Source organism: Stegostoma tigrinum, chromosome 39 (genome assembly GCF_030684315.1).
Source record: "Stegostoma tigrinum isolate sSteTig4 chromosome 39, sSteTig4.hap1, whole genome shotgun sequence".
In the NCBI taxonomy this organism is placed as follows: domain Eukaryota; kingdom Metazoa; phylum Chordata; class Chondrichthyes; order Orectolobiformes; family Stegostomatidae; genus Stegostoma; species Stegostoma tigrinum.
In genome coordinates this window covers 23,728,300-23,753,669 of record NC_081392.1, presented here as the reverse complement: position 1 = coordinate 23,753,669, position 25,370 = coordinate 23,728,300, and the positions used below count along the sequence as shown (strand labels likewise).

General features: G+C 44.6%; 1 long non-coding RNA gene across 2 annotated transcripts; it reads right to left on the bottom strand.

Moving 5' to 3' along the window:
- Positions 1-1,049: 1,049 nt before the first annotated feature.
- Positions 1,050-11,662, bottom strand: LOC125450233 (uncharacterized). Of its 2 annotated transcripts, none has more exons than XR_007247058.2 (3): positions 11,521-11,662; positions 6,669-6,820; positions 1,050-3,390 (listed from the first exon to the last, which is right to left on the bottom strand). It is a non-coding gene; the product is annotated as an uncharacterized LOC125450233 (long non-coding RNA). The 2 variants fall into 2 exon arrangements; XR_007247059.2 differs by having other exon boundaries at positions 1,050-2,696.
- Positions 11,663-25,370: the final 13,708 nt, after the last annotated feature.

The window sequence follows — 25,370 nt, the reverse complement described above, 5'->3', positions numbered from 1 at the left end:
TCCTTCTGTTCCAAATGTTTCTCTGACACATTCAGAAATTCTTCCTGTGTGGAAGCAGGCCTTTTGGCCCAACAAGTCCACACCAAACCATAAAGCAGCCCACCCAGACCCACCCCACTAATCTACACACCCTTGAACACTATGGGCAATTTAACATGGCCAATCCACCTAGCATGCACATCTTTGGACTGTGGGAGGAAACCGACGTACACAGAGGAAACCCAGAGAACGCGCAAGCTCCACACAGACAGTCGCCCAAGGGTGGAATTAAACCTGGGTCCCTGGTGCTGTGAGGCAGCAGTGCTAACCACTGTGCCACCAATTCCTCAGGCTTTTGGAAATGTATTTACAAAAGAATTCAAAGGGTACTCAAGATTTTTTTTCTTTATTCATTTACAGGATGAGGGTGTTGCTTTTAGGCAGCATGTATTGCCCATCCCAGTAGCCCAGAGAGCAGTTGAGAGTCAATCATTATGCATTCTCTGAATTAATCTATTTCAGTCATGAATGTGATTAACTGCAGCAACAACAGCAGAATCTAATTCCCATCATCACTTACAAACTAATTGGTGTATCAGTGGCTAAGGATGCCTGAGGGAATCCCTTTTCACAGACAAAGCAAGTGAATGCGCTTTCCCATTGTAAACTAATTGGTTTCTCAACAGGCTTTGTGTTGTCATGCACGCAAGCAAGTGATTGGCTTATTCCTCATTGTGTGTGCTTGTGGCTCAGCAGATCACTGTTCTTAGCACACTCCACATAGCCATAACATTGAAAAGATCTTTGTTTTGATCAACATGAATAAGTTGGTGTGAAGTGAAGCAGGTTAAACAAGTGATTCCTTCCCTAATGCAAACTCATTGGTAACTCAGCAGAGTTCATAACTTCATGAAATTCATTCCACATGTGAACATGCTGATGTTAAACAAGGGGCAGAGCACCAAACACTGTCTCCCTGTGGTAAGCAATCCAACAATCACTCCTAACTCTGAAATTACAGTTCAGAGTATCTCTGGTGCTTTAAAATATTTCTAAGTACGAGACAAGCATTGAAGTATTCTTTTTTAATCCATGTGAATCCATTCATAGATTTACAGAAAGTTTCCAGTGCAGGAAGAGACCACTTCTCAATGTGTCTGCACGGGCCAAAAAAACAAACATCCATCCAGCTAGATCTTGAGCTGCAGATCCAGAGACCTTTCAAATGTGTGCAGGGTTTCTGCCTCCATTCCCATTTCAGATAGTGACTTCAACACCCTGACTACAGATGTTGCCAAACCTGCTGAAATTTTCCAGTAATTTCTGTGTTTGTTTCACCAGTTATCTGGCTTATCACAAACAGAAGTGCTTGCATAGGAAACTGCTGAGTCCTGGAAAAGGAGAGTCCTGTGATGACATACTTTGGAGAGAATATATCACTTCCAACAGTTCAAGAAGACAACTCACCACTACCTTCTCAAGAACAATCAAGGATAATCAATCAGTGTTGATCAGTGATGAAGCAGTGAAATAAAACAGCTGCTAATGGGGACTGATAGTCAAAGACAAAGAACCCTCACCCCATCCCCCTCTCTGATGAAGGGTCTAGGCCCAAAACGTCAGCTTTTGTGCTCCTGAGATGCTGCTGGGCCTGCTGTGTTCATCCAGCCTCACATTTTATTATCATAGTCAAAGACAATAGGTTGTTTGTGATAGCAGCCAATGTGGTGACAAGGCCCAGTGTAAGGCCTAGTGTGTGGGGGTGGGGTAAGGACATGGGGAAAGGTACTCCAGCCTGAAAAGAGGAGACTATTTGCCCTATACTCTGCACTGAATTGGAATGGTGAACAGCCCAAAAGGGCTGAATGACCCACTCCAGTTGTTCTGTACATTCTCCCCAGACTTTCCCCACTCGCCAGTTTTGCTCAAGGTCTGGTTTCCTGCTGTTGAGTCGTATCCCCAGCTCTTCCATGCCTTTCTGTTCATCAATTGTGTGGGGGCCCTGGTTTATTTGAAATATAAAAACAGGAAGGGGCCACTGAATCACTCAGATTTTTTTTATCAGAATTAGAATGAGCTTTATTGTCCCATGTACTCAAATGAATACAGTGAAACGCTAAATAAAAGCCAAAAGAAATGCAGATGCTGTCAATTAGAAACTAAAACAGAAGTTGCTGGAAAAGCTCAACAGATCTGGCAGCATCTGTGAAGAGATCAGAAATCAGGGTCTAGTAACCCTTAAATGAACAAGTCGCCGCTTACAGCACCATCTTAGGCACAAAGGTCCCAAAGTACAGCTTTTTAATTACGTTTTTTTGGAAGAATAGAGGTTAAAAAGCAATTGCAGGTTATTGGAATAAATTATAAAATGGAGAAAAAAATTCAGAACAACTCTCTTCAGACGCAGTTCATGCTGGCACTCAGCCTCCAGTCTGCACTAGGTCGTGACTCCAGACATCACCTGGTTTCAGCTCAGGATTCATGAGGCCAGGAGAATGTTCTGGAATTACCTGGAGATGGAAGTTCACACCAATGCCATGCTGGGCCAGCAGGCTGCCATAACAGGCCAAGAGGACCCTCGTCGGGTTTGTGCCAAGGCTGAGAGTTTCAAGGCTGCAACTCGGAGGCCATGAGATCCAAGGCCAAGAGTTCTGAAGCCAGGAGCTCAGAAGTCGTGAAGTCCGAGGCTGGAAATTTGAAGGCCAGGTGTTCGGAGGCTTTAAGAGAGAAGAGAATGATTAAAAAAAAACAAAAGGGAAAAGAAAAAGAAAATGAATCATTTATTGAGGGTCATATCTGATCTAAGACTCAACTCCATTCACCCAAATATTTAGTTTAATACTGGCTCTCCCAGTCTGTCACAATTTGATTTAAAGAGAATTTCCATTGACACCACACCTTCAGTTCGGCAAATGTCCCAAGATACACCTCAGAACCAAAAAGGTATGAATCTGACCAAATTAAATGCTGTGTCTAAGGGGATCTTAGGAGGCCTGACAAAAGCTTGATTGAAGATATAGGTCTTTACATTTTGAAAAGCGGAGAAAAGTGGACTGGAAGGGAGGAGTGTTCCTCTTTATTGTCAGTTTTTTTAAAAAACCCATTTGTGGAATATAGCTGTAACGAGCAAGGCCAGCATGTGTTGCCCTGAGAAGGTGGTAATGAGCTGCTTTCTTGAACTGCAACGGCCATTAGAGATGTGAGTTCATCCACAATGCTATTAGGAAGGGAGTTCTGGGATTTTTGACCAAGGGACACTGAAAGAGCTGCAATATTTCTCCAAGACAGGATGGTGTGTATCTTGCAGGTGAACTTGCAGATGGTGGCATCTCTCCTGTAGCTGCTGCCCTTTTCTTTCTAGTAGGGAGGTCATGGGTTTGAAGATGCTGTTGGAGGTGCCTTGAGGCGTAACTGCAGGAACAAAAGGAAGGGGAGGTAGCTGTGAAATGACCTTGGCTGTTCTTCATGCCCCTCATGATTGTACAAACTTCTATAAGGTCAATCCTCATCCTCCAACAGTGTGGAGAAAATAACCCCAGCTTTTTCAGCAGTACTGTTGGGCTAACAGGTTTCATTAATGGTCGATTGTTTGTTTGGTAATACGTTAATCTATCCCATTTTATACTGATGCAAATTACAACTACCTTGACTGTATCCATTTGCTCTTGCTTTAAATTAAATTTCAAAGATTTAAATGCATTTTCCCTTCAAAATTCCATTGAATTTTTCATTGTGCACTTGAACTAACAACTTACAGCAAGTATTATGATGTCTCCAGGACATGTCTTTTATTCCCATTTCGATATCATTTCCCAACTTGGCAACCTTCCATTCACTTGGCTGATCCAGAGGTAACTGTCAAAAACCACTTTGTGGACAGTTTCATATGACAATGTTTGTTTTTCTTTAATTTCAAAAGCCTCACATCAGGCTTAATACAATTGAACACAAAACAGCCCTCTTGATTTGCGCCCAAACTACATCTCTGTACTCCCTTCACCACTGGTGCACAGTTGCAGCAGTCTCTACTATCTATAAGATGCACTGCAGTGACTCAGCAAGGCTGCTCCCACAGCACCTTCTGAATCTGCAGTCTTTACCATCCAGAAGAGCTGATGCAGCAGTCACATGGGAACGCCACCAATTGCTAGATCCCCTCTAGGCCACATACCATGCTGACCTGGAAGTATGACGTGGAGGTGCTGGTGTTGGATTGGGGTGGACAAAGTCAGGAGTTAGATGACATCAGGTTATAGATCAACAGATTTATTTGAAATCACAAGCATTCTGAACACTGCACCTGAATATATCACTTTTTCTTACGATGTGTAATAAATTAGCACTTCACTTGACTAAGGAGGAACACCCTGAAAGGTTATAATTTCAAATAAACCAGTTGGACTTGAACCTGGTGTTGTGAGACATCTGACTTTGAGCTGGAAATATATCATGTTCCTTCTGCGTTGTTTGGTCAAATTCCTGGAAGTCTCCTTTGATGGCAGTGTGGATCTACCAACAGTAGATGGGCTTTAGCTGGCCCCAGCCTCTCCAGAGCAGTTGGCAATGGGCAATAAATCTGGCCCTACCCAGCGATGCCAATGACTCATTAGCAAATAAAATAGTTATCATATTTAAATTAATATGCTAATTAGCAAGAAAACTGAAAAGGGATACTTATAGATCATATGTTGAAGGGGTGTGGTTCTCTTTTATCACCCCTCTATCATATGCACTTTGTTACTTCCCATTTCTGTTCTGGCCCCTGCTGGGGTCACATCAATTTGACCTGTTCTTCTCCTGAGGAGTGCCATGAGTTTATAAATTACTCGCACACAGATACATGAGCTTCAGGCAACAGATCAAATGTGGGTGTAAAGATTCTCCAATCTTTTTATTCACTTGTGCCCTAAATGTTGACAGTTCTTAATTACTCCAATCTAACCGTATAGCCCATTCCTAATGAACCTCACTGACTTCCTGACCATTCCCTGTGGGTTGAAATCTCTCCGGATTGTTTCAGGTCAGTTTCTCTCGGGAGAACGTGTCACTGCCTTGATGATGTCACAATGCTGTCTCATTACCCCCAGCCACATTAACCATGTCATTTCCGGCTGTTTCTCAAGGAGCTGCATGCGTTTGGGACCCTCTCTGCAGTGCAGCTTCACCGTGAATTGACATGCCATTTCTTTCATATACAAGATATTATAACAATATCCACTGAGCCTAACGTAATGGCACATATTAACATTCAGGTGCATTTATCAAAATGGGTGCCTCTCTCAACATCTCCCCATGCTGTGCTGATCTGTCAGGGAGTGACCAGATGATCAAATGTGGTTTCCTGAAACAAAATGTAAGTATTGACAAGGAAAGATATCATTCAAAACATCTCGACATTCCAAGTATTAACAGCAACCTAGGTGGATACTAGATTGCAAGGTTCTCCTGAACTACATCTGAAATCAATTTTTCCATTCGTTTATCATCCTGAACAATATATTCATTACATTCTATTTAAAATTGGAGGTTCCTTGATGCATACAAACTGGCAGGGTTTTTGGGATTGAACAATGACGAACATTTGTTCTAAACACAGCCAGCATGATCTCAGAGGGCTGAAGGGTCTCCCTTTCTGTTCGACCCCAGTGATTCTAGGATCCAAAGAGAACAGGATCAGCTACTCAAATCTCTCCAACCAACTGAAGTCCTGAGCCCCTGATGATATTCCTGTAATTCCAGTCCCAAACTTCTCACGGAACTTAGCACCTTTCTGCAAAGGGACTGCCCATATTTGGGCTCCTTCTGACAAAGTTAGAATTGAAAAGGAGGAAAATGATGTTTCACTTATTTGAAACCAAAGTTTGACTCCACTGGGAGCACTGTCAACATTTGTCACTGCCATTTGGTCAAAGGAAATAGAGGCACTGGAAGTGCGTCACACCGATTCAAAAAGGCATTATCAAAAGTGAAATCCTGTAACCCTCCAGCAAGTCTGGGGAGCCTTTCTCTAGAAAAGAGAAAACTAAATGATGATATGAAGGAAGCCTTTAGAATGACGAAGGGCTTTAAAAATCCAATAGTGGTTGTATGAGAAACCTTTTTACCCTGCAACAGGTCAGAATGTGCAATTCATTCCAATAGCACGAGATGGAGGTGAACAGAGGAACATATTTGAGAAGTTGGATGCATACGTGAAGGAGAAAGGAATAGAAGGATCTGCTGATGGAGGAGATGAAAGGCGAGGATGTGGAGCATAAATACTGATGGAGACTAATTGAGTTGATTGGGTGAGAAATTCAATGGAATAAAGACAAACATATTTACTTCTGAGTTAATTGGAGCACTGAGGAAAACATTATTTCCTATCCAGGGCAAAATAAATTTACTTCATTGGCTTTTGGGGATCACTTCCTTGGGAATGTTCATTCCCAGGCTCAAAGAGCATCAGCCTCACTGGAAGCAAGGTGGTGAGTGGCCAGTCCAGCAAAAAGAAACCCTTTGACCCTCTCACTTCTCCCACTGTCAGCATGAACAAGGCTCAGTCTTGGATGCGAGTCAGGGAAACCTGCAAATTTGGTTTCGTTTTGGTCACCTGACCTAATATGACCTTACGTCAAAAGTTTCTTGATAATCTTTTTCAAATTATAGAACATGATAAAAATGCAAATTGTTTGTTGATTTGGACATACACCATCAGCTCTTCAGTATCGCTAGATGAATGATCTGTGACTTCTCAAATGACCGCATTGCAGGAGTACCATCATATGAACTGCAGCAGGACACGAAAATTAAACATCACCTTCTCCACAGGCAACAGGGCTTTGACAATGATCGATGGTATCTGTGGAAGGAGAAACAGAGTAAATGTTGCAGAAGTGCAAAATGAATGACAGAATAAAAATGCTGTAGAATTTGGTGGTCTGAAATGGAAGAAAAATGCACTCTCTTTCTGGGAAAATATTTCCAGACTCTGAAAGATACCATTCAAAAATTAATCTGGTAAGAGAGCAGCACATGGTGAGGGGGTGGACAGCAGTGGAAAAATTATTGACAAAAATGTATAAGGAAATAACAGTAAAATACTACAGAGATCAAATATATCCATCATTAGAGACTGAAGAGATTAGACGCCGAGAAAGTTGATCAAGGAGCACAGAAGTGAGTAAGAGCAGTGCGAGCTGCTATTATCTCACACTCTGGGAAAGAAATCCAGAAGAAACAAAGATTTGGATAAGTGATAGTAGGAACTGCAGATGCTGGAGAATCCGATTAAACAAGGTGTGGAGCTGGATGAACACAGCAGGCCAAGCAACATCTTCAGAGCTGGAAAGCTGGTGTTTCGGGCCAAGACCCTTCTTCAGAAATGGGGGAGGGGGAAAGAGGATTCTGAACTAAATAGGGAGAGAGGGGGAGACAGATCGAAGATGGAGAGAGAAGATATGTGGAGAGGAGACAGACAAGGGAGGTGATAGGTCAGTCCAGCAAGGACAGACAGGAAAAAAGGGGTGGGATGAGGTTAGTAGGCAGGAAATGGTGGTGCACTTGAGGTGGGAGGAGGGGATAGGAGAGAGGAAGAACAGGTTGGGGAGGCAGGGACAAGCTGGGCTAGTTTTGGGATGCAGTTGGGGGGAGGGGAGATTTTGAAGCTTGCGAAATCCACATTGACACCATTGGGCTGCAGGGTTCCCAGGCAGAATATGAGCTGTGCCTGCAACCTTCGGGTAGCATAGTTGCGGACCTGCAGGTGGACCAGGATGGACATGTTGTCTGAGGAATGGGACAGGGAGTTGAAATGGTTCGCAACTGGGAGGTGCAGTTGTTTATTGTGAACCAAGCGGAGGTGTTTTGCAAAGCGGTTCCCAAGCCTCCGCTTGGTTGCCCCAATGTAGGGGAGGTCACAACGGGTACAGGGGACGCAGTATACCACATTGGCAGATGTGCAGGTGAACATCTGCTTTATGTAGAAAGTCTTCTTGGGGCCTGGGATGGGGGTGAGGGAGGTGGTGTGGGGGCAAGTGCAGCACTTCCTGTGGTTGCAGGGAAGAGTACCAGGTGTGGTGGGGCCGGAGGGGGGTGTGGAACGGACAAGGGAGTCACGGAGAGAGTGGCCCCCTCCGGAAGACAGGCAAGGGTGGGGAGGGAAAAATTTCTTTTAAAGTGGGGTCAGATTGTTGATGGCGGAAGTGTCAGAGGAATGCACGTTGGATCCGGAGATTGGTGGAGTGGTATGTGAGGATGAGGGGGATTCTTTTATTCTTTTTCAGTTGTTATTGCATGGATTGGGTGATAGGTAGGAGTTGTGGAAAAAGGTAGGAGACCAGGTCAAGGGCGTTCTCGATCACTACGCTGGGGGGGGGGGGGGGGGCACGTAAAGAGGTGGGGTTATGCTCCTTGAAAAATCAAGGACATCTGAGATGTACAGGAGTGGAACGCTGGGAGCAGATGCGGTGGAGGTGAAGGAATTGGGAATAGGAGATGGCATTTTTGCAGGACGGTGGGTGGGAGGAAGTATATTCTGGTAGCTGTGGGAGCCAGTGGGCTTGAAATGGATATGTTTCTAGATGGTTGCCCAAGATGGAAACAGAGGCCCGGGAACGTGAGAGAGGTGTTAGAGATGGTCCAGGTGAACTTAAGGTTGGGGTGGTCAGTGTTGATAAAGTGGATGAACTGCTCGAGCTCCTCGTGGGAGCACGAGGCAGCGCCGATACAGTCGTCCGTGTACCGGAGGAAGAGGTGGGGTTCAGGGTCAGTATAGGTACGGACGAGTGACTGTTCCGACAAAGAGGCAGGCAAAGCTTGGGCCCATGCGGATACCCACAGCCACCCCCTTTGTCTGTAGGAAGTGGGAGGAATTGATAGAAAAGTTGTTAAGAGAGAGGACGAGTTCGCCTAAGCGCATAAAGGGGTTAGTGGAGGTGAACTGGTCAGACCTGCAGGACAGGAAATAGCATAGGGATTTTAGGCCATCTGTATGGGGAAATGCAGGTGCTAATGTGGTATACTGCATCCGCTGTACACGTTGTGGCCTCCTCTACATCGGGGAAGCCAACCAGAGGCTTGGGGGCCACTTTACTGAACACCTACACTCAGATTGCAATAAAAAACTGCTCATCCCCACCTCCCTAACCTGTTCTTCCTCTCACCTATCCCCTCCTCCCCTCTCAAGCCACACCCCCTGCCTGCTAACCTCATCCCACCCCTTTCAAGATAATAAAATGTGAGGCTGGATGAACACAGCAGGCCAAGCAGCATCTCAGGAGCACAAAAGCTGACGTTTCGGGCCTAGACCCTTCATCAGAGAGGGGGATGGGGTGAGGGTTCTGGAATAAATAGGGAGGGGGAGGCAGACCGAAGATGGAGAGTAAAGAAGATAGGTGGAGAGAGTGTAGGTGGGGAGGTAGGGAGGGGATAGGTCAGTCCAGGGAAGACGGACAGGTCAAGGAGGTGGGATGAGGTTAGTAGGTAGCTGGGGGTGCGGCTTGGGGTGGGAGGAAGGGATGGGTGAGAGGAAGAACCGGTTAGGGAGGCAGAGACAGGTTGGACTGGTTTTGGGATGCAGTGGGTGGGGGGGAAGAGCTGGGCTGGTTGTGTGGTGCAGTGGGGGGAGGGGATGAACTGGGCTGGTTGAGGGATGCAGTAGGGGAAGGGGAGATTTTGAAACTGGTGAAGTCCACATTGATACCATATGGCTGCAGGGTTCCCAGGCGGAATATGAGTTGCTGTTCCTGCAACCTTCGGGTGGCATCATTGTGGCAGTGCAGGAGGCCCATGATGGACATGTCATCAAGAGAATGGGAGGGGGAGTGGAAATGGTTTGCGACTGGGAGGTGCAGTTGTTTGTTGCGAACTGAGCGGAGGTGTTCTGCAAAGCGGTCCCCAAGCCTCCGCTTGGTTTCCCCAATGTAGAGGAAGCCGCACCGGGTACAGTGGATGCAGTATACCACATTGGCAGATGTGCAGGTGAACCTCTGCTTGGTGTGGAATGTCATCTTGGGGCCTGGGATGGGGGTGAGGGAGGAGGTGTGGGGACAAGTGTAGCATTTCCTGCGGTTGCAGGGGAAGGTGCCGGATGTGGTGGGGTTGGAGGGCAGTGTGGAGCGAACAAGGGAGTCACGAAGAGAGTGGTCTCTCCGGAAAGCAGACAGGGGAGGGGATGGAAAAATGTCTTGGGTGGTGGGGTCGGATTGTAAATGGCGGAAGTGTCGGAGGATAATGCGTTGTATCCGGAGGTTGGTAGGGTGGTGTGTGAGAACGAGGTGGATCCTCTTGGGGCGGATGTGGCGGGGGCGGGGTGTGAGGGATGTGTCGCGGGAAATGCGGGAGACGCGGTCAAGGGCGTTCTCGATCACCGTGGGGGGAAAGTTGCGGTCCTTAAGGAACTTGGACATCTGGGATGTGCGGGAGTGGAATGTCTTATCGTGGGAGCAGATGCGGCGGAGGCGGAGGAATTGGGAATAGGGAACCCTGCAGCCATATGGTATCAATGTGGACTTCACCAGTTTCAAAATCTCCCCTTCCCCTACTGCATCCCTAAACCAGCCCAGTTCATCCCCTCCCCCCACTGCACCACACAACCAGCCCAGCTCTTCCCCCCCCACCCACTGCATCCCAAAACCAGTCCAACCTGTCTCTGCCTCCCTAACCGGTTCTTCCTCTCACCCATCCCTTCCTCCCACCCCAAGCCGCACCCCCAGCTACCTACTAACCTCATCCCACCTCCTTGGCCTGTCCGTCTTCCCTGGACTGACCTATCCCCTCCCTACCTACACTCTCTCCACCTATCTTCTTTACTCTCCATCTTCGGTCCGCCTCCCCCTCTCTCCCTATTTATTCCCGTCCCCTCCCCCCATCCCCCTCTCTGATGAAGGGTCTAGGCCCGAAACGTCAGCTTTTGTGCTCCTGAGATGCTGCTTGGCCTGCTGTGTTCATCCAGCCTCACATTTTATTATCTTGGAATCTCACCAACTGCAGTTCCCATTATCTCTGATACTATTTTAACCTCCCACCCCTTCACTTGGTCTTCCCAAGATCCCTACGTCACCACCTAGACACCTTAACCTGCTCCATCCCCACCTCTTCAACTTGTCTGTCTCCTCTCCACCTGTCTCCCCCTCTCTCCCTATTTATTTCAGTATCCCCTTCCCCTCCCCCATTTCTGAAGGGTGTAGGCCCGAAAACGCCAGCTTTCCTGCCCCTCTGATGCTGCCTGTTCTGCTGTGTTCCTCCAGCCCCACACCTTGTTCTCTCACTTTCAGCGAAGGGCGGCTGCGCATGCGCCCAACTTCGTCTCGACCCTTTCAAAGGTTCAAAGCTGTTGCGCATGCGCCCCGCAGATCATTGCCCCCAATAAAGATGGTGGCGGTCACACGGGCCTATCGCCATCTGAGACATTGATTTGTTTTCTGCAAACACGAGTCTGGGAGTTTCAAATGTGTGTTTTCCGACGTGCACTAAGTCTTTGTAAAACTTCCAAGCCCATACGAATATCACTCCCCTCCCGCTTTCTGCCGTTTTGCCTTCTTTACCGTGTCCTGCTCTTACCTCAATTGCACAAATCTTGGTCTCAGCGAAGGATCTCGGCCCGAAACGTCAGCTTTCCTGCTTGGCCTGTAGTGTTCATCCAGCTCTGCGCCGTGTTATCTCAGCGACGCTACCCTGCTGTCGTGGATGATCACATGGCTTGCACTGATCCCGCCCCTTCTTTATTCCGATTGGTTAGAAGCGCAGTGACATCCGATCGGTCCTTCATGGCAGCCCTGTGGCCTATTGGGCCCGCACTGCCATCAATCACCCAGACGCCATTGTGAGCTGGAGCATGCGCAGTGCTTCGTGTTAGCATTGTGAGAAGCTAATGATGGTCGTCGTAATGTTGCATTTTGAGACAAATGAGACTGAGAACTGGATGAGAAAGATTGTTACATTAGCGATCCTGGGGTTTTACTAAGTCGCTCTGAGGAAGGGGCACTGCACCCGAAACTTTAACTTTTTTTTTTACCTTCACAGATGCTGCCAGACCTGCTGAGCTTTTCCAGCAACTTTGTTTTTGTTCCTGATTTACAACATCCCAGTTCTTTTGCTATTTCTATTAAATCGCGATTGAAAAGGCTTCCGGCAGCTCAAAGCTAAAGATATTCTTGATACCGCTCGGTCAGCGAACAGAGAAATGGCGGTGAAATAAGGGTAATAAATCCAGGTATAGCAGTCCTCAGGTAAGATGTAAAGAGAATAATTATGAACATGAAGAACATCATTTGGCTAAGTGAGGTGAGTGTTGTTCATATGAGTTGTGATTGGGCAGAGAGGGATGTTAATCAAAAAAGAACAAGCATAAAAGAGATTCACAAGAAAGGTCTGTGCAATGGAAAGCAACGAGAATCGGAAGATAAAAGCCCCAGACAGAAGAAAAAATTTGAAGACCGAGGCTGCAAAAACTCCAATAAGTTGTTTCACTGTTCTATTGCCATAATCAATGCTCTATTGACATAAGCAGTATAATGCACATTCAACTGGAAATAGCTGTCTGAGTTTGTCACTGTAGTTTACTTAATAGCAGATCAACTTCTCCACACTTTGTCTCAATAAAGCTGACAGTTGGCTCACAAGTTAATTCTGCTGCCAAGTCCATTCCTGTTTGAAAAGGGGTATAGATCACATTTAAATAGACAATGATAAATGTCAATCCAGGCTGGCAGCTAAACTCCACTCCCTCACCACTGACTCCATCCCTGCCCCTGGTAACTGGCTGATAACAATGCTCACAGTCATGGTGCAATATTTCACCCCAAGATGAGCTTCCAACCACATTACTCACCCCCACACCCATTATCACAAAGATCATATACAATTTCAACCTCAGCAGCATTTCAGTTCATCTGCTGCTGAAACTCTCATCCATTCCTTTGTTACCTCTCGACTTAACTCCCCAAACAAACTCCCGGCAGGCTTCTTAATTCTACTTCCCTGAAATCTTGAGATGATCCAAAAATCTACTGCCCATGTGTTTACTCTCACCCATTTCAACATCTTCGAGTTTTGCCATCCTGTGCTCACTAACATACCCATTTTCTGGGTGACAAAGCATCAACGTATTGAAATACATGTCCTTATTTTGAAATTTTGTTGTCACACCTCCTTCGTTTAATAGTCCCTCCAGCTGCAAAACCCTCTGAGATATATCTGAAGAAGGCTCACTGGACACAAAACAATAATGCTGCTCTCTCTCCACAAGCACTGCCAGATAAGCTGAGTTTCTCATCAATTTCTGCTTGTGTTACTACTTTCAAGCATCTACTGTTGTTTTTGTTTTTCCTTCAAGATATTTGTTCTCCCTGACTTCCAACCTCCAGTAGATTTCTGGTTTTAACCCTACCACCTTTTGCATGTTTTCAGTTTCCAAGGCCATAAGCTCTTGAATTTACTCCCTAAACATCCCTGGTTTTCAAAGTCCCTTTGTTTGTTCAGGATATTCCTTGAAACCTACTTCTTTGGCCAGTTTTGGGTCACTTGTCCTAATAAGTGCCTGGTATCAAATATTCTTTTGTGACAACCTTGTGTAATATGTCAGATCATTGGATTGAATCAAAAATGTGAAAACATTTAAATTGTTCTTTTGGAAAACATCACTAATCCTTCACGATCATTTGGTAACTCCTTACCTAATATCATTGCAAGTGCGACTTCACCACACGACCTGCACTGGTTCAGAAAGGTCAAACGTCAAGTTCTCCAGATGTAACTGAGGATTGGCAATAGTTACTGATACCTTTGGAGAGTGATCCAAAGTTCATGTATCAGGATATGGTGAATGAATGACATGGTGCAGAACTTTTTGGGTTATATAAGCTCAGAAACAGAACAGCAATGGCTTCCTTTTGACTCGAGAGGGTCTAACTTTACTTTTTAATTGAAAAAATGTTCAGGTTCATTTATAGTTTTTCACGGAGAATGAATTGTTGATCTTATTCAGCTGCATGTGTGCAATAAATTTCTTTAGATGTGAGGTCAAAGAAATTCAAAACTATTCCCCACCCTCCCACAGACTTTGTCTCACTGTTAAGGTGCCTGCTCATGGACCTAGGGGATCCAGGTACATGATTATTTGAAGTTTACATTACGTTTAGACAGCCGTTAAACATGTTTTTGGCACGCCAGCCTTCATTGCTCAATTGTTTCAGTTTAGGAGTTGGGAAGTCATACTGAGGTTGCACAGGATGTTGATGAGACCTCTTCTGGAATACAGTGTGCGGATTCTGTTGCACAATAATGGGAGCCACATTATGAAGCTGGCGAGTATAAAGAAGAGGTTTACCAGGATGTTGCCTGGTATGGAAGTTTTGATTTATAAAGAAAGGTCGGATAGACTTTGACTTTTCTTGCTGGTGCTTAAGAGGTTGAGAGGCGGCCTGTTAGAAGTTCATAAAATAATGAGATGTAGATAATATGAATTGTGGTCGTCATTTCCCAAGGATGGGAGATTTCAAGACTAAGGGATGTTTTTAAGTTGTGAGGAGATTATTTCATTAAAAAAATGTGAGGCAGAACTTTGCAATGACTGTGAATAAAACAATGGCAAGTTCCAGCAGAGAAACAGGTGGCAAAGAAACAGGTGACAGTGAAGCAGGCATGTGCGGGCAAATGTGTTTCCTTTGCCAGTGACATTCACCGCTTCACAAAGTGGAGAACATTGAGGTGCAGCAGTGACGGTGTTTATTTTTCTGGTTACTCACCTTGCATATGCTTTTTCCGCCAGTATCCCTGATTACATCACAAGGTGACAGGACGAAAGCTGCAGCAAGACATGTGGAGCCAGTGGTGTAATTGATACAGCGTTTAAATTTGGATTGGAATAATGGAATATTGTATCCTCTCTCGCTTAAGTGAAATTGACAGATGCTTCCGAAGAGGAATGTCTGCCCAGCGCTGTTTGTGTCAGGTTCCCAGCAGCTGATGTGATTGGACCGCTGGGTTCTGGAAATTGAAAATTGAAATTGAAAGGTAAATGAGTAACATGAGTGTGGGGCTACTTCAGCTCACTGTCTATTTCATATCCCAGCTCATGGCAATAGTACCCATTGTCAGCAGAAACTGCTTGTGTTCCACATAAAGCTGCCTTTTGTTGGGAAACATTGTGTACAGCAGGAGAAGCGGATAGAACAGTGTGTGTATAATATCACAAAGACTGACACTAAGACACATATTAAACGGTAAAGATAACAAGTAAAGTTGCAAACTTGCTCGCCCAGCTGGCTTGTTTTCGTTCAGCCTTTTCATCACCATGCGAGGTAACGTCTTGAGTGAGACTTCCAATGGAGCGATGTTGTTCTCCTCCACTTGGAATTTATACTGCCTGGTTCATTCCGGCGACTTCTGTCGTTTCGCATTCTATTCTGTATGGGTTGTATATGGGGTCCAATTCTATATGTTTGCAGTCTGCATTATAGATTGAGAACCATGTCTCTAGGAATTCCCATGTGTGTCTATGTTTGGATTGCACTACTGCAGTTATGTTGTCCCAGTTAAACTGATGACCTTCATTATCCGGGTGTACTGATATTAGGGAAAGTTTGTCATGTCTTTTTGCTGCCGGCTGATGTTCATGCACACTGATGGCTAGTTTCCTTCCTGTCTGCCTGATATAATGTTTGTGGCAATCATTGCGCGGTATTTTGTAAACAATGTCAGTTCTGCATGTCGTGGGTATGGGGTCTTTAATCCTTGAGAATGTTTGTCGTAGCATGGCTTTGGGTTTGTGTGCTACCGTAACTCCTAGTGGTCCTAGGAGTTGTCAGTTCTGATATGTTCTTGATGTACGGCAGTGTGTCCTGTGTGTTAGGGCATAATGTGTCCTCTTCGTGTTGCTGTTTAGTCAGCACCTGCGGATGAAATTGCAGGGATATCCATTCAAAGCGAAGATTTTGTACTGGTGTTCTTCCTCTTTCTGCATAGTTCTGGGTCATTGCAATGAGTGGTGGCCCGTTTAAATAGTGTCCCGACACAGCTTAGTTTGTGCACCACTGACCTGAGTTAGTTGCCAAATTAAAAGTATCCGAGCCCCTCGAGGCACTGACCTGAGTTGTGATGTGCATAACACCTGGATTCCCAAGAGGCATTTTGTAAGGTGTCACACTGATTGCTAATAGATAAGAGAAGGGCTCTGGAACTGAAGGTAATGTATGAGCATGAATAGAGAGTTGGTGAACATGCAGGACATAACAGTAAGCGTTGATGTGACTGTGACGAGAGGAGTGCAAAGGATTCAAAGGTCAATGTAAAGGTTGAATTAACGTCTCGGGAAGGTTTTCTTTTAAAAAATAAGCCCAGTGACATCACAATGGTTTGCCTGTGATGCCATAAACACAAACAAGAATAAACAGTAACTGCTGTGTGTCCTCACTTCATGTTGAGACAACGTGAGGTGAACATTGCAGACTTGTAGCTCTGCAGTTTCATGTGTGCATCACTTATTTCTTTTCCCTCATCAGTGTAATTAGAACTAACACTAATTGAAGTAGAGAGAAAGAAGCAATACTTTTGTGGTATCGCTCTTGGTTGTGAGAAGAGTTATGAGGTAATTTGAAATCAATTTATACTGGACACTATTTGGAAAGAAATTAGATTTTAGTACAAATTTCAAAGACAGGAAAACTGGAAAAATGGTGTGAATATGACAATTGACAATAGGTGCTGGAGTAGGCCATTTGGCCCTTCAAGCCAGCACCATCATTCCTTATGATCATAGCCGATCATCCACAATCAGTATCTTGTTCCTGCCTTATCCCCATAACCCTTGATTCCACTATCTTTAAGAGCTCTGTCTATCTCTTTCTGGAAAGTATCCAGAGAGTTGGGCTTCACTGCCTTCTGGGGCAGAGCATTCCATATATCCACCACTCTCTGGGTGAAGAAGTTTTTCCTCAATACTGCTCTAAATGGCCTACCACTTATTTTTATACTGCGTCCTCTGGTTCTGGACTCACCCATCAGCGGAAACATGCTTCCTGTCTCCAGAGTGTCCAATCCCTTAATAATCTCATATATGCTTCAATCAGATCCCCTCTCATCCTTCTCAACTCAAGTGTATACAAGCCCAGTCGCTCCAATATTTCAACAGATGACAGTCCCGACATTCTGGGAATGGACCTCTTGAACGTACACTGCACTCCCTCAATAGCAAGAATGTCATTCCTCAAATTTGGAGACCAAAACTGCAAACACTACTCCAGGTAGCCGTCTCACCAGGGCCCTGTACAGCTGCAGAAGGACCTCTTTGCTCCTATACTCAATTCCTTTTGTTATGAAGGCCAGCATGCCATTAGCTTTCTTCACTGCCTGCTGTACCTGCATGCTTGCTTTCATTGACTGATGTACAAGAACACCTCGATCTTGTTGTACTTCCCCTTTACCTAACTTGACTCCATTTAGCTCGTAAAGTGCCTTCGTGTTCTTGCCACCAAAGTGGATAACCACACATTTATCCACATTAAACTGCATCTGCCATGCATCTGTCCACTCACCTAGCCTGTCTAAGTCATACTGTATTCTCATAACATCCTCCTCACATTTCACACTTCCACCGACCTTTGTGTCATCAGAAAATTTGCTAATATTACTTTTAATGCCTTCGTCTATATCATTAATATATATTGTAAACAGCTGCGGTCCCAGCACTGAACCTTGTGATACCCCACTGCTCACGGCCTGCCATTCCGAAAGGGACCCATTTATCATTACTCTTTGCTTCCTGTCCGCCAGCCAATTTTCAATCCAAGTCAATATTTTGCCCCCAATACCATGTGTCAGAATTTTGCTCGCCAATTTCCAATGTGGGACTTTATCAAAGGCGTTCTGAAAGTCCAGGTACACTCCATCCACTGGTTCTCCCTTGTATACCTTCATAGATACATCCTCAAAAAATTTCAGAAGATTAGTAAACCCCGATTTCCCCTTCATAAATCCATGCTGACTTTAACCTATCCTGTTACTGCTATCCAAATGAGTCGCAATTTCATCTTTTATAACTGACTCCAGCATCTTTCCCACCATTGACGTCAGGCTAACTGGTGTACAATTTCCTGTTTTCTCTCTCCCTCGTTTCTTGAAAAGTGGGACAACATTAGCCATCCTCCAATCCGCAGGAACTGATTCTGAATCTATAGAACATTGGAAAATGATTACCAATGTGTCAACGATTTCGAGAGCCACCTCCTTAAGTACCGTGGGATGCAGAACATCAGGTCCAGGGGACTTAACAGCCTTCAGACCGAACAATCTACCTGACACCATTTCCTGCCGAACACAAATTCCCTTCAGTTCGTCCATTACCCTAGGTCCTTCAGCCACTATTACATCTGGGAGATTGCTTGTGTCTTCCCTAGTGAAGACAGATCCAAAGTACCTATTCAGCTCCTCTGTCATTTCCTTGTTCCCCATAATAAATTCACCCGCTCCGTTTCTGACTTCAAGGGCCCAATTTTAGTCAACTTTTTTTTTCTTTTCACATACTTAAAAAATCTTTTCCTATTCGCCTTTATATTTTTAACCAGTTTGCCTTCGTACCTCTTTTTTTTCTCCACGTATTGCCTTTTTAGTTATCTTCTGTTGCTCTTTAAAACTTTCCCAGTCCTCCGTCTTCCCACTCATCTTTGCTATGTTATACTTCTCTTTTATCTTTATACAGTCCTTAGCTTCGCTCGTCAGCAACGGTCACCCCTGCCTCTCATTGGCATCTTTCTTCCTCTTTGGAATGAACTGATCCTGCACCTTCTGCTTTATATCCAGAAATACCTGCCATTGTTCCACTGCCATCTCTGCTGGGGTATTGCACCATTGAACTTTGGCCAGCTCCACCCTCATAGCTCCATAATTTCCTTTGTTCAACTGCAATACTGACTCTTCCGATTCTCCCTTCTCCCTCTCAAATTGCAGATTAAAACTTATCATGTTATGGTCACTACCTCCTAATGGCTCCTTAACTTTGAGGTCCCTGATCAAATCAGATTCGTTGCACAACACCAGATCCAGAATTGCCTTCTCCGTGATAGGCTCCAGTACAAGCTGTTCCAAGAATCCATCTCGGAGGCACTCCACAAACTCCCTTTCCTGGGATCCAGTACCATCCTGATTCTCCCAGTCTACCTGCATGTTGCAATACCCTAACACAACTGTAATAATACCTTTGCGACAGGCCAATTTCAACTCCTGATTCAGCTTACACCCTACATCCTGACTACTGTCTGGGGGCCTGTGGATAACCCCCATTAGGATCTTTCTACCCTCAGAATTTCAAACCTCCATTCATACTGACTCTATATCTCCTGATTCCATGTCCCCCCTCACATGTCATTCCTCACCAAGAGGGCCACCCCACCCAGTCTGCCCATCAGTCTGTCGTATTGATAGCACGTATGGCCTTGAATATTCATTTCCCAGGCCCTGTCCACTTGAAGCCATGCCTCAGTTATCCCCACAACATTGCACCTGCCATTTCCCAACTGAGCCTCAAGCTCACCCACCTTATTTCTTATGCTTTGTGCATTCATATATAATACTCCCCTCGCCCTTCTATCAATCCCTATTTCACTTGGCCATACTGTACAATCCTTTCTTGAGTTTTCTGCTCCGTTGACTCTGTTGTCTTCGAAACTTCTCTTATTCTCACTTTCCCTTTAACTTCATTCTTAAATTTCCAGTTTGTTTCCCCCCCCCCCCCCCCCCCCCCCCCCCCCCCGCCGACTACTTAGTTTAAACACACCTGTGTTGCAGTGGCAAATCTGACTGCCAGAATGCTGGTCCCCCACCTATTAAGATGCAACCTGTCCCTCTTGTACAATTTATCCTTACCCCAAAACATACCCCAGTGATCCAAGAATGTAAATCCTTGTTTCCTGCACCAGTTCATCACCTACACATTCAAGTTCATTATCTCCCTATTCCTGCCCTCTACAGCCCGAGAAACTGGAAGCAAACCGGAGATAACCACCTGGAAGCCCTCCTTTTCAGCCTTCTTCCGAGTTCTCTGATGTCCCGCTGTGGAATGTCCCACTGGAATAACTGCCAGCCATTCAGTCCATCAACCCTGATGCACAGGAACTGAGAAGTACTCAAAACAATTTGAAATCTTAATGGAAAAGGAGCAGTTGATTAAGCCACGTGCCTGTTGGATGGGAACAGGAGAAGAACACTCACTCAGGGATGGGGGAGGAGACCATTCAGCATCACAATGCTGTGATGGAGGAATATGAGGACACCCTTCAGGTACTTGAACAACACAGCAACAGGAAGGCTCCATAACCCCTCAAGCCATTTATACATCAACAGGAGGAGTACATTCAGACCTTGTGTCTTACTCAGGAAAAGGAGTAAGGCATTCTGGCCATCTAGACCATAGTGTAAGAATACCAGGAGGACATTCAGCCCATCTAGGTATAAACCAGGAACTGAATGAAACCATTCAGCCATTCATGTCTCTTACACAGCAATCACAGCAGATCTTTACAGCCTAGTGCCTCTTGCACAGGCACTGGAAAGTGTACATAGAGGTTGTAGAAAGATAAGAACTTAAAATAACTACATTGACTAAGGAGTACAAAGTAGTGAGTCGACTATTGAGATTGAAGTTAACGTGTTAAATTCCATTATCTAGGAGTTAAAAACAGCAGATTTGCAAAGTCAGACCACAATCCAGCAGAGTCAGCATGGTTTCATGGAGAATAAATCATATTGAATTATTTGATTGAGTTCTTTAACAATGTGACAGGCAATGTGGATAATGAAGATTATGGAGATGTTACATGTCTGGACTTCCAGAAGTTATTGGATAACATGCTGGACAAATGTTTAATCCGTAAAATAAGAGCACGTGGGCTATAATAATTTATGAACCTGAATAGAGAATTGCTGAACCAACAACATGCAGTGAGATGGCGTAAGGGTGTGTAGTATTATAGTTGGAACTTTTGATGTGCTAGAATTCAGTGCTCAACCACAACTATTTGCAATCTGTTGTATTACTTGATTGAAAGTATAGAAGATACTATCACCAAATGTTCAGTTGACATTAAAATGGGGGGGAAAGTAGGTTTGCAATGAAGCTGTAAAGATTTACAAATGGAACTGATAGTTCAGTGAATGGACGTACATTTTGCAGTTAAACTTATTGTGCACAAGTATGGGGTTATCCGTTTTGGTCAGCATAGTACAAAGCCAACTTATTATCTCAATGTCAAGAAACTTCAAAGTGCTTAAGTGCAGAGGGGATAATTCATACACAGGTACATAAGGTAGTGAGGAAGGCAAGTGCAATTTCAGCATTTATTTCTAAAAGAATAGAGTACAAATGTAGTGGAGTGAGACTGCAACTATGTAAGACATTAGTGAGTCTGCAGCTGGAGTACCTTGTACAGTTATTTTGCCCTGACTTGAGAAGAGATGTACTTGCACAGGACACATATCAGAATAGTTTAATGAGATTTATTCCAGAAATACGAAGTAAGCTACTTACTAGCAGTTCAGATCTATACTGTCTGGAGTTTAGAAGAATGAGCGGAGATTTCATTGAGGTGTATAAGAAGCTAAAGGGAACTGACAATGTAGGTGTGGAATTCACGAACCAAGATGAAGAGACATTGAGTAAATGATAAGTTATGGAAAGTGGGCAGGAAAGTGGAACTGAGGCCAAGATGCCATCAGCTATGATTGTATTAAATGATGGAGCAGGTTCGAGGGGAGAATTGCTGACTGAGGCTCATCATCCTTATTCAGCCATTAGCATGTGCTGCACAGGAATGGGGGAGGGACTGGTTATCATACAGAAAGCAGACACTCAGGAAGAACCAGTCCTGATCAGTTTGACAGAATGTAACCAGTGGATTCACACAGTGACCAGTGCTGAGTCGTCAACAATTTACAATCTATATCAATGACTTGGAGGCGTGGAACAAATGGATTGTAACTACTCTGAGCAATGACATGAAGATAAGCTGGAAATTGAACTATTGATAGAAGATGGATTATGTAAATGGATACAATTAGGTAAAGCCAATGGGTAATAGTTTTCCAGATGGCATGTAATGTGGGGACTGTTCCATCACACTCCCGAATTGTGCCTTGCAGATGGTGTACAAGCCCTGGGGAGTCAGGAAGTGAATTACTCCTCACAGTATTCCCAAACTCTTACCCGCACTTTTAGCCACTGCATTCATATGGGGAGTCCAGTTGAGTTTCTACTCAATGGCAACTCCCAGGATGTTGATGTTGAGAGATTCAGCGACATGAACACCATTGAATGTTGAGGGGTAGTCGTTAGATTCTCTTTTTGGTGGTGGTCATAGCCTGACTGTAATGTGGGATAAATATTACTGCCACTAGTCAGCCCAAGCCTGAATATTATCCAGATCTTGTTGTATTTGGATACAGACTGTGTCAGTGTCTGAGGAGTCACTGATGGTGCTGAACATTGTGCAGTCATTGGTGAACACCCGTACTTCTGACCTTGAGAAGGAGTCAAGGTCTTTGATGAAGTGCCTGAAAATGGCTGGGCCTAGGATACTACACTGAAGAACTCCTGCAGAGATGTCCTGGAGCTGTAATTATCTTCCTATGTATCATATATTACTCCAACCCTAGAGAGTTTGCCCCCAATACTCATTGATTCCAGTTTTGCTTGGGTTCCTTGATGCTATTCTTAGCCAAATGCATCCTTGATGTCAACGGCCATCACTCTCACCTTCTCTTTGGAATTCATCTCTTTTGAAAATGTTGAACCAAGGCTGAAATGAGGTCAGGAGCTGAGTGGTCCTGATGGAACACAAACTGGGCGTCACTGAGCAGGTTATTGATGAGACAGGAGAAAATTTAAAAGCTGCAGGACTCCTAGCTTCAGTTCTGCTTTCGTAACCAGTGCAGTTATATGCTTTTGGAAGAAAAGTAAAGAATTCAGTAATGCCAATGCCATGGGATGTAAAATGGTGACAACGAGATTCGCCATATTCATGTTTATGGACATGGTGCCATCATCAGTTAACATCCCAATCCCTACGATGGAGGGAAGGTCACTGATGAAGCAGGGAAAGAAGTTTGGGCACAGGAAGCTCCCCTGAGGAACATCCTGAGGAGAAGTCCTGAAGCTGAAAATAACTGACTTGCACTAACTGCAACAATCCTAGTTCCTGTGGGCCAGCTAAGTCTCACATCAATTGAGAGTTTCTCCTTGATTCCCATAAGAACATAAGAATGAATGACACCAGTAGGATGTCCTGCTCCTTAAACCTGTTCTGCCATTCAAATACAAAAGGAGCTACACAATAGCCAAACTTAAGCTGGCAAGTGGCAAAGACTATTCACGCCACCCAAATGTCAGGCATTGACAATGACCAAAAAAGAGTCAATATGGCCCTGGCATTCAACGTTCTTCACATCATTGAATGCCCCACTATCAATATTGTGGGGGTAACCATTGATACAGTGGTTACAAGAGCAGGTCAGAAGCTGGGAATACTGCAGTGAGTAACTTACCTGTTTACTCAACAAATCTTGTCCTTTATCACAAAACAAGAGTCAGGAGTGTGATGGAATACTTCCCATCTTTTTGGACAGGTTCAGCTCCAACAATACTCAAGAAGCTCAACATCATCCAGGACAAAGCCACCACTTGAATTGACACCAGATCCGCAAGCGTCCATTCCGCCCAGCTCTGACGCTCAGTAGAAGCAGTAAGGATCAGCTGCAAGAAAGACTGCAAAAGTTCACCAAACATCCTCAGCTCATTCCAAACACATGACTACTTCCAGCTAGAAGGAAAAGGTCAGTGGATCAATTGTAATGTCACAGCCTGCAAGACTTTTTTCAAAGCCACTGGCCATCCTGACTGGGTAATATATCACCGTTTTCTCATGGTCACCAGGTCAAAATTCTGGGATTCATTTCCTAAGTACACTGTGGGTCAGCTCATAGCTGGTGGAATGCATTGTCTCAAGGAGGCAGTTTACCACCACTTTCACAAGGGCAAATTTCTGTTATTGGTCTATAAATGAACTGCACTCGTCCATCTTTGGAATGTGCATTACATCTTGTGGATGGCCCATGCTGCATCTACTGTGCACTTGTAATGGAGGAAACCAACGAGACATAATGTACCCTATTATCAAAGTTCTCAAAAGTAAAAGCTCATTCCAGACACAGGATTTCTAACAGCAAGAAGGGCAAGTGCAATGAATGCATGGGAACATTAGGAACATGAATCAGAATCAGACCTAAGTAGCGACAGATTGACAGAGCGAAGAATGCCACTGAGTGGTTTGCTTTGTAGTGGATGGTGTGAATCTTCTTCAGTGCTGTTGGGCCATTGAACAGTGTTCCATCACACTCCTGACTTGTCGTTCGAGGACAAGATTTATGGAATCGAAAGGTAATCTATTTACTGCATGATCCTTGTCTTTGATCTGCTCGTGAAACCATGGCATCTATTTTGTGAGTTCAGCTCAGTTTCTGGTCAATGATAAAACCCAAGATGTTATTAGTGGGTGATTCAATGACAGCAATGTTGTTGAATGTCAAGGGTCAGAGTCTGTCTCGTTGGAGATGAGTATTGCTGGCACTTTTGTGGGGCAAATGTTACTTGTCGCTTGTCAGCACAATCCTGGCTGTTGTCCATGTCTTGCTACATTTGGATCTGGGCTGATCGGCGATCTGAGGAGCTTGAGAAGTGTAGTTCGCTAATGATTATACATCACATCTGACCAGATGAAGGAGAGAGCTCACAAACTGTTTTGCATGTCCTGCTGCCTTTGACCATCAAAGTGGTTTGGAAAGTGTTCTCTCATAAGCCTTGGTGAATTTCTGCAGTGTACTTTTTAGATGCTCTATATTGCTGCTCTGAAGCATAACTGGTGAAGGGGATGAATCTTTGTGAATGTGATAGTAATCACGTGGACTTTTTTTTTCAGGTTATTTCTGGAGAATATTCCAACACACTTTTGGCTTCGCAAAGCCTGCTCACTATCTGTAAGACTGGAGCCAGGAGGTGAGTTATGCACTGTTGGATTCCTCGCCCCTGACTTGCTCTTGAAGTCACATGTACACATACAAATCATTCAGTGCAATTGCCGGTCTTTGGTAATTTCCCCAGGATGATGATGATTCTGTTGGGGATGTAGTGATGGTATTTCCTTTGATTATGAAGCAAGTTGTTAGATTATTAAATATTCTATTTGTCTGGCTTTTGTATAGCCCCACTGTTATTTCTCAGTGGTTAGACCAAGCCTGATTATTTTACAGGTTTTGTTGCATTTGAACCTGGACTGTTTCAGTGTCTGGGGGTCTATATAATCAGTGAACATTCCCATTTCTGTACTTAAGAGGGAAGGAAGGTCATTGAAGCAACTGAAGATGCTTGA